Genomic DNA, 12,805 nt, shown 5'->3' with positions numbered 1-12,805 from the left:
TCTAAACATGTGTAAAGCATATTTATTTATACTTTAAATGCAGAATTTCATACATTTTATGTCATAGGTTTACATATAACAATCATCTTAATTCATGCTGCAAAGAGGTAGCGGCGCTAGTCACGATGTTATTTCGACGTCAATGTAATTCCATGGAATTTAAATCTTTAACCTAGGTCACAAAGCCACTATGAATAAGTGTAAATCTTCCTGCTTGGAAATCGCCTGCAAAGTATTGCCCACTTTTGATAAACATCAAAACAATGTTCACAACTTTACATCGTCATTTAGTGTGCCTTTTCTATCATTTCGATCGTTTCATAAGATGTAATTCAAAGAAATAGAAATAGGTTTGTTGTTTAAAACTTTTCCTTGAACGGCACATTTTTGCTACTGTTTTTTGTGTCGCCTCTACGGAGTAGTGGCGGCATATAGGGATCACTTCTCCGTCGTCTGTCTGTCCGTCTGTCTGTCTCTCCATACAAACCAGAGCTACATTATGGGGTTTGGTCTATTGTTCTCATAACAATAGATGTATTTGATGTCATTCATTCCGTTTTTCTTGTGGGATTATTTTCTGCATTGTGGGATTGAAAAGAACAAAAGAAATAACAAAAGAAAACCCCATAATGTAGCTCTGGTAAGAACATCCGTCTGTCCGTCCGTCACAAAACTTGTCCGGACTACTCCTCATAAACTACTGGTGCAATTTTATCCAAACTTAATAGAAATGATCAGTACCAAGTGCATATTGTCAGCATTTCCGGTTCAATGATTTTTGTTGATATTAGAGTTATGGCCCTTTAATAATTTTTATTTTTAAAGTTTTCCGGACTACTTCTCTTATACCACTAAATTTAATGCAATTTCAATGAAACTTTACAGGATTGATATGTAGCTAAAGTCCTTGCGCATATTTCACGGGTTTTCCGATTGAATGATTTTTGGCCGAGTTATGGCCCTTTGATAAAAGGTGTTTTTTCTGTGTGTTGCCAGATACACAAAAGCTTGTCCGGACTACTCCTCATAAACTACTGGTGCAATTTCATCCAAACGTTACAGGAATGATCAGTACCAAGTCTAGTTGTGCACTGTCCGTCTGTTTGTCCGTCTGTCACAAAACTTGTCCCAACATGAAATTGGCCATCATGAGGCGACACATGTGATCACTGATCGCTCTTGTTTAAATCCATGCGTGCTGTAATTACAGCTAAATGTTTTATGTCAAAATTTGCATCAGAAACGTCCGTTAACGAATCGTCTAGGATTAGAAAACAATCCCGCTTGTGATTTCTTCATTAAAAAAGTACATTTACAAAAGTACAGCGAAAATCGGCAGAATTTCGATCTGTTTTCTGAAGAAATTTAAAAAATAGCAGTTACATGTCATTTTGTAGAATTGGCCGTGTGACTACAAAATTTCGTTAATTTAAACGTATAATCTTATTATATGATCTTAAAAATGCCCTTCCAACGCTTTGGGCAACCCTCGTAGTAAATGCTGCGCAATTTACTCAATTATTATAATTTTATTACTGTTATATATGATTATATATACCTCGTCTATACTACTTTTTAACAAATAAAAACAAATTGTAAATTTAAATCGCTGGTTAGGAAGATGTAATGAATTTGAATAAGTGCAAGCTCAATACTGAATTTATTGAACGAGTTAAAGAAAGACCGTTCAAGTGAAATGGCAATATTTTTATTGGCACGCCTATAGCATGTATAGTATAACGCTAACATTTACCGCGCCTTTACACTGTGTTTGTATAACGAAAATGACGTCATATGAAATATATGAACGACCGAACAATGCCATTTTATTGAGTCGCAAAAGAGGCACGTGTATGTGATAAAACACATTAAAATTATACACGCAACATCTTTCAATCTTAGAAAAAATACATTGAGCAATTCTAGAAAATACTTGCTCATTTAGTAACCTTACAAAAGAATCCAAAAAGTAAAACACTAAATAGCACCAGAGACATAGATAACAGAGATACGCAGCTCCTATATACTCCAATGAAATATCACTCATGCCTATACAACTGTAAAAAAAGGCATTTTGTAACAAATAAAACGTAATGGATGTCGATTTGATCCTTTAATATTATATACCATTTATCTTTTGCTGCATGGTAAAATATTAGTTATTTTCCATACCTTTTATTTAGAAAAACATAACAGACCATACCCATTGAGCCTGTTTTTTTCGTCATATAAATAATTTTATAACAAAAATTATTAAGTTTTTCTCTTTAAATATTGATGTATCATTTATTTAAATGGGAACTGTAAATATTTCTACCTGCAGCCATAGACAATTGCATAAGTTTTCAGAAAATGTATTATTTTACTGATTTTGATATCTGGTTAATAAGTTTTACTTAGTTTAGCAGGCACGGGTGATATTTTAACTGGCTAGGAAGCTGCCAATCTCTGTTATCTATGTATCTGATAGCACTAAATTTTTCTTTTACATATCATTGCAGAAGTAATATCGAACTTAATGCTTACTAAATTGTAAAAAAAGTGTGTGTGTTATATATCCTCTACGTAATTTTTGAAATCACTCGAAATCAGTTTAGCTTGAAAGTATGATAACATATATAATAATATAATGACGTAATGTCATGGCTACTTAAGCATGGCTGATTATGGTACCATACACATATGAAATAGGAGAGCCATATATTCCAGTGGATTATAACCTTATCTTGTGAAATGTACAGGCATTCAAAAAATGTTCAAATATATCCAGTAATTTTTTATATTACTTGGTAGCTATGTTATACTCTTTGACTTTTGGATATCCATACTTACGTGATTATTTGCAAGATTTAAATTCAATGTTAAAATGGAAACCCCCAAATAATTTTAATGCTTAATGGAAGACTCAATATGTAAACCAATTTGTGACTTAATTCATTAAATTTTGGAGGAACAGTAAATAAAGCAGACAAACAAACCTCGTGTTCGAATTAATAAGTTTAACGCCTTTTTACAATTATGTGTCAAGAAACCAGTTACTGTCAATACAACAAACATTAAATTTTATAATTTGGTTTTTGTAACTCTTATTGATATCATAAAACATTTTTTTTATAAAATAATTAATATTCCCTTTTGTATTATAAATAATGTGTTCAACGAAGAGTTTGAAACACAACCCACTTCAAAAATGGAAAATGATTAGCCGTGATAGGGAAATTACCTTTAAATTTAATGATTTTATGGTTAAAGATTTTATTAACCGATAAACACTAGAGATCCTAGGCTTTTCTAAGCTGTTTGCCCTTTCCGGTTAAAAAATTCCCTATCAAAATAAAAAGGAAAAAATTTAGGGTTATGCCAAAGCATCTCACTTTTTAAAAATTTCGTTTTTAGAAAACACCTAGGGGGAAAAAGGTTAAAAAACCGGGGAAATAATCAATGGAATTTTTGGGGTTTAAAGTTTGCATGGTTATTAAATTGTTAAAGATAATAAAAAATTTAAGTGAAAAGTTTTATTTCCCCCAACTCCCTGACTTCAAACCTAAAATTTATTTCATTAGAAAAAAAAATAAATTTAAACTAAAAAAGGCCCCGGTCCGAAAAAGGGGAACCCCTTCAATTAAGGAAAATTAAACCTCTAAAATGTTTTTTAAAAATTTTTTTCCCTTTTTTAAATTTTGTGTTTTCAAATCGAGGGCCATACGTAAAACCCCGACACACAATATTATCTTATTAAAATAAGGTAATTAGCCCAATATTGGGTATTTTTATTTGTATGTATTGCAACACTTTAGAATTGATTATTTAGTTTAATTGATACTTATAGACACTTCAATTACTTTTTGTAGAGGACCAAATGTGTTAATGCGACCAAATTATTTTCTTTGGAACCATGACGAGCAAGTTTGCGTAAAAGATAACACCTACGCGATTGGTAAGGTAAACTAAGCAGACTTTCCAAATAACGACACTCGCACTATGAGGAGCGAAAGTCATGGTCTTCAAAAATACATATCATTTGATTTCTCAATATGTTAATATCTATACTATATCAGTTATCATACATCAAATGCTGTATTTGTTTATCATCGCTAACAATGATTATAACTATAATAGAGTTTAAAATATTCACGTATGTGTCATACGAACGTAAGCAGTATTTCTGTTTTAAACTTAACTATATAATTATTATGATTTAGCAAATAGAACTAGTTAAAATAAGTCAGTTTTTATATACAATATAATACAAATAAGTTTAATCAATTTAGAAGTGATATTTTATTGTGTATATAAAGCATGGTTACGTTATAGTATAATATTTTTAAATGTTTAATTTCCACTACGAACTTTTGTTGTGAGATTGTCGTACGCAAATACTTCTTTGGGTTAAGCATTGAATTGAAGCCTTCTCATAATAATATTGTACAAGGAATAATACAAATACATAAATGATTATTTTAGAGTATATATAATAAACAGTATGGTAATAAACATGTGTTAGGTAGTTGCCTGAAATATTTCTTCTCGTCTTTAATATTGTAAGCTCTGTTAATAAAATACTTTAATAATGTCAGCGACACTAAGAGACTGTGCAGTTTTTGCAATTGAAATATCACCCTGGATATGTAGTATTATGGCCTGAATGCATTACATATTATTAAATCAATGCATTAATGTTTACAGTGCAGAATTGATCTATTTTCAACATGAATACATGTAGTTTAACCAGCACTTCTTTACTAACTGGGCGGCTTAAAGTGCATGTGCGGTACAAATCTTTTGTAACAAACAAAGTTAATTATAATCGCGGACAATTAGAAACAGCTTATTCTTACACGAATTTATCATAAACGTTATAGCTCAGCAGTCTTCAGTCATAGCCTATAGATATTGAAGAAGTAAAACCGTAATAATACGCACATAAAAATGATAATTATTTCTCAATACTCTAGTAATTAGCATAATAATATATTAATAAGCAACGGTTAGTTAAGCCTACCATTCCGTATGTTTTGCTCAATTCATTGTTGTCAAATCATATACATGGGAAACGTTCCAAGCAATTACAGTGACGTCTGACTGTGATCTACCATGAAATTGAAATTGTCAGATATCTTAATTGAATTCAGTTTCAGTGTATTCAAATATGTCTACAAAACAACCACAATATTTTTATCATATTTTATAATGTAGTGTTTATTTGTATATACTTTAAGATCATCAAGAGATGATTGATTTATTGCCCAGACATTCATCAATCAAACAGGACATTTAACAAGAAGATGCCTTTTACTGCCACACATTTTACTAATTTTAAGATATAATTGTATAACTTATAACTTTCATTCCCCGATTAGAAAACAATAACATGTACTTTTTCGATTTCATTAGTACACTGCTTATGCTCATTAATGGCAAATTATGCCTCAGAAATGAATACATTTTTCATCTTTAGAAATGCAAACATGAGTTTTAAAATGTATAAGCATGTTAGATACTAGTACTTATCATCTGCAAAATGTGAGAAAAAAATTGTCATAAATGTCGCAACATGCAAATAGATTAATTTTTTGACTTTCATAAGAAAACAAATCACTATAACTACACTAATTAACAAAAGCGACAAAAGCAAAAGTTGTCTGAGGTATTGGCAAATTAGTAAAACTGGAAAAACTGTTTACAAGGCGACACTAAAACAAGTTTTACCCCGGGATAGTCTGGGGCAGTGTAAACGTGTCTTCCCAATAATGTTGATTAAACTTATGTGCAAATGCGGGTAAGTAGGAAACAGCAATGGCAAAAGAAATGGCATTCCACAGCACAATGGAATTGTCACCAAAAGTACAGAATGTTGCATATAAATGCACTGTTTCATTGATTCCGAGAGAGTAAATTGTTACGGATCTTCAAATCTACAATAAGTTTTGTTATCTTATAACTTTTTTGTCTGATATCTTTTTTTCTTTTCAAATTATGTCGATATACGGTTTTATAATCTTTATTTAATTGGATAATTCATATCGGACAAGTCAAACAACAGTAGTTCTGTCTGGTATTGCATATTAATATGTTTTACAGATTTTTCGAAAAAAAAAAAAAAAAAAAAAAAAAAAAAAAACTCGACTTCTGTAAGTGTTTAAACAATAGCAATGAAAGCTATGGAATTATAAATTAAAAGTCATTCCTTTTAATATCGTGTTTTAATAGTTAATTGATGTACAAATAAAATATTATCCCTTAAATCATGTAAATGATAACCACCAATAATACTAAATACAATACATTTTACAGATGAAGCGGAATTTATTCACGGAATCTCTCTTATACCTTTATATAGTACATAAGTCGTAAGAGCTTTAGTTTATTCTCAGAATTACGTGTTTTTTTCGCATATCATATTTCTTTCAGAAATTGGAAATGTATATATTTGTTTGTATGTTTCTGTTTGTAATCAACATATGGTTAAGCGTTAAACTATACTAAAATAAGATAATTTTAGGATACTTGACAAATTCACATTCTTTGTCTGACGACATGTAAATTGTTTGTCAGGTTAATTAATTTATATGAAGCTGAAAATGTATTTATGAATTGCTAAGATTTTGACACAATTGCATTGAAAGCAATAAATATGTTTGGCGTTTTTTTATAAAATTTTAATAGAAAAGATAAAACCAAATAAATTAGGTATTTGAAAAATGTATATAGTTTGGTTATTTTCATTAAGTGCCAACACATGCGTGATATATTTTTGTTAAAAAAATAATTTCAGGGTAAAAAAAAACAAACATTGATATTTTTATTACAAAAAGCTGTTGATTATTATATATTAATACACGTGTTTATTTTTTAGTGCAAAAACACCCGCCTTATCAATTATGTAAATAAGAATTTATTAACATAACACAATTACTTAATTATTCTCAAACAACATGTGGCATTTACTTAAGTTTTGTAATATGTTATACAATTATTTATTTAATCTATTTCTTACTATCGAAACTTTAGTTGTCTTTACGGTTAACCACATGAGTGAATGAGACTAATATGTGTTACTGGAATCATGTAAGGTCAAAGAATCCGGCCAAGTAATATGTGTCAATAATGACGCCTACAAATAACATGAAGCGCAATTTTGAAGTAAATGAATTTCACAATTTCAATACGTAACAGTAAATGTCCTTCGGGAGGTCAACGACCAAGTTCCTCAGTACTTGCTAAGTGCTTTTGTATTATTATATACATGAAATAGTGTTTCAAAAGCCCGTTAAGTGTCAGATTTTTTTAATCTGAAATGTCTTAGAATCAGTTTGTGTCCCTGTCAATATATATTCGAAAAAAGTACTCATTTGCCATTTTTCTTATTAATAGCCCATGTTTTGCCTTTCTTGTTGTTTTTTTTAAACGAAACTAGTTCCATTAAAGTCATTTTGTATTTCTTATGGATGTCGAAATAATGTTTAAACTATGACAGTGACATCGAGAAAGAATTCACTTCATTCACATAAGTGTCGTAAAATCTACTCATTAATTATATGTCATACTATTATGCCATTTGTATTAGCTAAAATCACTGAACCAGATAATTACACTAAACAGTGAACAATTGATTTAATAACAATGTTTATTTATGATTTTTGTTTATACACATAATAAACGTGCTTACGTAAAAGTAAGATACTTAGTGCGTCCATTTCATTCCTTCTGAGAACTGTATTAATATGGTTATATAACGTTCCAAATCAGTTTGGCTTCAATATATACAGATATTATTTCGTAAAATCTTGTAAATGCCAAATGTGAAGTGTTGCCAAGACTATTTTGGCATAAAAGATAATATCTAAAACATTGTAATTCTAGTGAATTGTATCTGGTAATTAATATTATATGTGATATATGCTTAAAGCAGACGTCTGAAATATTCCTATGTTAAATTATTTATCGTTGTAAATGCACTTCATTTTTGGAATTATTTAAGTAGATATAAGCAATTGAAACATATTCCATGGAAAGAACTAACAAATTAAGGGTACATCCGGGTTCGAACCGGGGACCTCTCGGTCTGCAGTCGAATGCGCTACCACTGAGCTATATCCCCATATACGATTATTAATGCATTTTGACTTTGTGTACATATGATTTTATTTGTTGCTATTGATGCTGGTTTATTTTTGCTGATGTTTTATTTTTCATGATTTTTTAAATGCATTTACTTTTACCGCCAACAAGTAATGTCTCTAACTAGCTAATCAACATGTTCTCACATGTTCAACCGGTTTGTGGAATATTGTACAAAATTGATTACAAAGATTTCCAACGAAAAAATAAGAATATGGTTATTTCTGACAAAGTTTATGAGAGCGCACAATTAAAAAAAATAATGAGGCAGTGTTTTTATAATTAAGGTCATTTCAATATTTTAACCTAAACGCCAGTCAGCGTTAGAGAATTCAATAAAATAAAATATATTTCTTATTTAACTCGACTTGACAGCGAAAAAGTAAACATAATGGCAGTATAATTTATTGAATAAATAATGAAAAGCGACCTCTAACATTTAAAGGGTTTGTATGTATTAATTCATCCAATATTATTAATTGAAAAAAGTTCTACCATGAAATTGATTAAGCCAGAGTTTTGTCCCATTGACAACAAAGAATGGTTATCACGTGGAGAATGTAGCACTATATGAAACTATTTGCCATTTAAAAAAGGCAAAATGTGAGAGAACTAGTACTTTGCCTATCATTGGAATTACTATTTACTATAATTGTATTTATTGATCAAAAGCAACATAATTAGATATATAGTTCAGGTAAATGACCAATAAAAAACATTTTACAACTTACCAGTGGACACTAAAATGATGTATTTTGAAACATATTAGGAGCATAGTGGCCCTTAAATGGCAGCACGATTAATAATTGATCCATCATGAACAATAACATTTTTAACGTGAACAAACTTCGTATTTTAGTCTGAGGTAAAATTTGAGTTTTGCTTTCTCTCTTAACAAAAACACGCAAACATTCTAGCAACAACAGCAAATCAACATATTCTTCCTAAATTAAATCATATTTTTATAACGCCCCTTCCATGCTGTGCCTCTATAAACTCTCCTCTTTTTGCTTTGTGGTCCGCTGTGCTCCTTGTCGATGTTCCTGTGTTGCCAAGTTTTGTTGGAGAATGCGTTTTGAATACATTCTGTTCATACCTTGATTTCCTTTTGTATTGATCACGTTAAATGTGTCTTCTCGTCATGTTCACAAATCACAGGAATGCATAAGACATGCTTGAAACTTATTATAAACAATGATCTGGACCTACACATTGTTCATGCCAACGGGCTAACATATTCATCGTGATATGTCAATGTTGGTTATAAGTGTCTAATATGGTGACTGGAATGCAGTTTTCAGACAAAGCCTGATTATATTAAACGATTAAGTTCTCTTTACGGTGCCAACATTAATATACTCAGTGTCACCTTTAAGAGTTACTTCACACATTTTGTTATAGTCAATGCAGAATAAAGGCAGTTAAATGAAATGAAATTTACAATATATTAAAAGAATATGTATTTGAGGAAATTGGTAAATAAACACATGCCAAGATTTGTTTATGGGAATCATTTTACACAGTAAGTTAAACCAAAACCAATATCAAATTTATTAACTTATTCTTATTCGATACGTTTACATGTTATAATAATAAGTCTTTGGGGCGATGATAAAGAAACTATGACTAGTGTAAGAAAACATACAGTAAAATAATAGTTACCTAAGTAAAAATATATGCGCCAGAAAGTTAATGGTGTTCTTACAAAATAATATATTGTATATATACACAGCCATCTTAGACTCATTTGGAATGATATACTGTATATAATTGCTATTGCACAGTTCCACATAACTATTGCACAATTCTATGGTACTATTGCACGTTTCTAAGTAACTAGTTTACAATTATGTGGTACTATTGTAAAATTCTACGTTACTATTTCACAATTCTACGTTACGGGATATACTCGTGATTTTATTATGAATGGTGGTACTGGTAGTGTCACCTTGGAAATATCTGAAGTGTAATTGGTTGAATATCAATTTTCCATATTTGCGGACCATTGTTACCATGTTGTTTATCGAAACAGTATGATCAAATTTAGTCACAGCAGGTGGATTTCAAAATATGTTTATCATATTGATAAAATAAATACTTATGTCGATTTAAATGATAACTCAGTTCGGATAGGACAAAGGAATATAGTGTGTTGCTTTAGAAAGTGTTTATGATATAGGGTTATTGAATTTGAAGGATGTGTTACTAGCTAATAAATACAATTGTCAGTTTAGATAGCATGGTGTTTTCATGTGACAGCTTTACATCTATACAAATATATTAACCACTGCATTCTTATAAAATGCTTGTATTGGTAAAAATATATCTTGAATCTTTGCCAGTCTTCAGTTCTTCCGTACATTCAATATTATCTATTGTTAATATAATTTTGGATTTGAAAGCAGTCTTAATTCAAATATACAAAGAACTATCCTGTACTTAATGTTTTAAAACTATCCTGTACATTTTTTTCTATGATGTCAAGTACTATTATTTACAATTGATTTTAGAACTATCCTTAAATTGTATTTTAGAATGGCAAGAATTATACGTTACATTGAATTTCAGAATGGCCAATGAGATTTCAAAATTTCAGTTTTAATTTTAAAAGACCAATGTAAATTCTTCTTATATTCAGTTCTGCTCCTTTAAATTGTACATGACGTTAAATAAGTTTTAGATGGCCTTCGGCAGGAAAATAAACTCAATGCTATGAAAAGTCGATTTCTTGTATTATCGTGAGACGGTCATACATTTAGGAACCTTACTTTAATTGATATTTAATAAACATAATGCAATTATGCTTCAGCAATTTTGTTTATAATTATACTTAATATATAATTATGTTTGTTTGCACAATATGGGGTAAGGAGACCTACATACTTTGAATGTATTTTTTAAAGAAACAAATATTTGTTTCAGGTCAATACATACTGTAGACCTTTTCAATTATGTTTGCGTTACACAACATGGGTAAGTGAACTGAATTAATTTACTGCGAAGTCATGTAAGGTCAACGAATATAGATAAAAATGTATAGCTTATATAGCCCTAATACAAGGTTTGTTCCAAAAGTTCGCTAAACACTTCTGTAAAATAAAATACAGATCGTCATAGTGATTTTAAAATCTAAACATATGTAAAGCATATTTATTTAAACTTCAAATGCAGAATTTCATACATTTTATGTCATAGGTTTTTACATATAACAAACATTTTAATTCATGCTGCAAAGAGGTAGCGGCGATGTCATTTCGACGTCAACGTAATTCCATGGAATTTAAATCCTTAACCGAGGTCACAAAGCTACTATGAATAAGTGTAAATTTTCCCGCTAGAAAACGCCTGCAAAATCCTTTCCAATTTTGAGAAACACCAGTGCAATTTTGAAACCATCATTCTAACACGACCAGCAGTTTTCCCTAATGAACAAAGAAGAACAGAACGTGTGTGTTATAATGCAATAAAATCACTTTTTGACGTTCTATATTTAGACATGATACGTAATCATTATACATGTGACGTAACCACTAAAATACGACGCGCTGAAGTACGGAAACAAATCGGGCGCATTAAGCTTTATATCAGATATGGAAGCATTTCTTTGTTGATGTCGTGTTAGAATGGAAATACTGTATAATGTCAACATTTTTAATAACATCAGAATTATCCGTTTTCGAATAATCAAGGATTCGCAAAAACATCCTGCTAGTTGTTTCTACATTACAAAAAGTACAGTCATGTTTTGTCAACGAAAATCGGCAAAATTTCGATTTGTTTTATGTAGACATTTAAAAAATAGCAATTACATGTTTTTTTTGTAGAATTGGCCGTGTGACTACAAAATTTCGTTAGTTAAAACGTATGAATGATCTCAAAAAAGCTCCAAACGCTGTGAGCAACCCTCGTAGTAAATGCTTGGCAATTTACTCAAATGACCTATTTGTACTTAAAAGCGTGTCTTTATTGTCTGCTGTATATCACGTATTCTGGTCCCATTTATATACATTATCTTAATTTACGTTGACGTCATTGACGTCGTTTCAATTTTGCATTATCCACCTGTTGATATTGTGAAACCGGCAGAGGTGTAACTAAATTACAGTAATTAAACATAATTTGCTTATTATAATTTTTTACTGTTATATATATATTTGATTATATATACCTCGTCTATACTACTTTTTTACAAATAAAAACGAATTGCAAGTTTAAATTTCTGGTGAGGAAGATCTAATGATATTGAATAAGTGCAGGCTCAAGAACGAGTTAAAAAAGACCGTCCAATTGAAAAGGCAATATTTTGATTGGCGCGCATATAGTATAACGCTTACATTTACAGCGTCTTTACATTGTGTTTGTATAACGAACATGACGTCATGTAAAATATATGAACGGCCGAACAATGCCATTTCACGGAGTCGCACAAGGGGCACGGGTATGTGATCAAACTCATTAGAATTATACTGTCAGCATCTTTTAATCTTAGAAAAAATACATTGAACAATTTTAGAAAATACTTGCTCGTTAAGAAACCTAAAAGAATAGTCCAAAATGTAAAACACTTAATATCACACAATTTGTCTTTTACATATCCTGTCAGAAGATATATCGAAATTACTGCTTACTTAATTGTAAAATAGTTGTGTGTATTATATATCCTCTACGTAATTTTTGAAATTAA

Source organism: Ruditapes philippinarum, unplaced genomic scaffold, assembly GCF_026571515.1.
Source record: "Ruditapes philippinarum isolate M1 unplaced genomic scaffold, ASM2657151v2 ctg12961_1_1_1_1, whole genome shotgun sequence".
NCBI classification, from domain to species: domain Eukaryota; kingdom Metazoa; phylum Mollusca; class Bivalvia; order Venerida; family Veneridae; genus Ruditapes; species Ruditapes philippinarum.
This window is presented reverse-complemented; position numbering follows the sequence as displayed.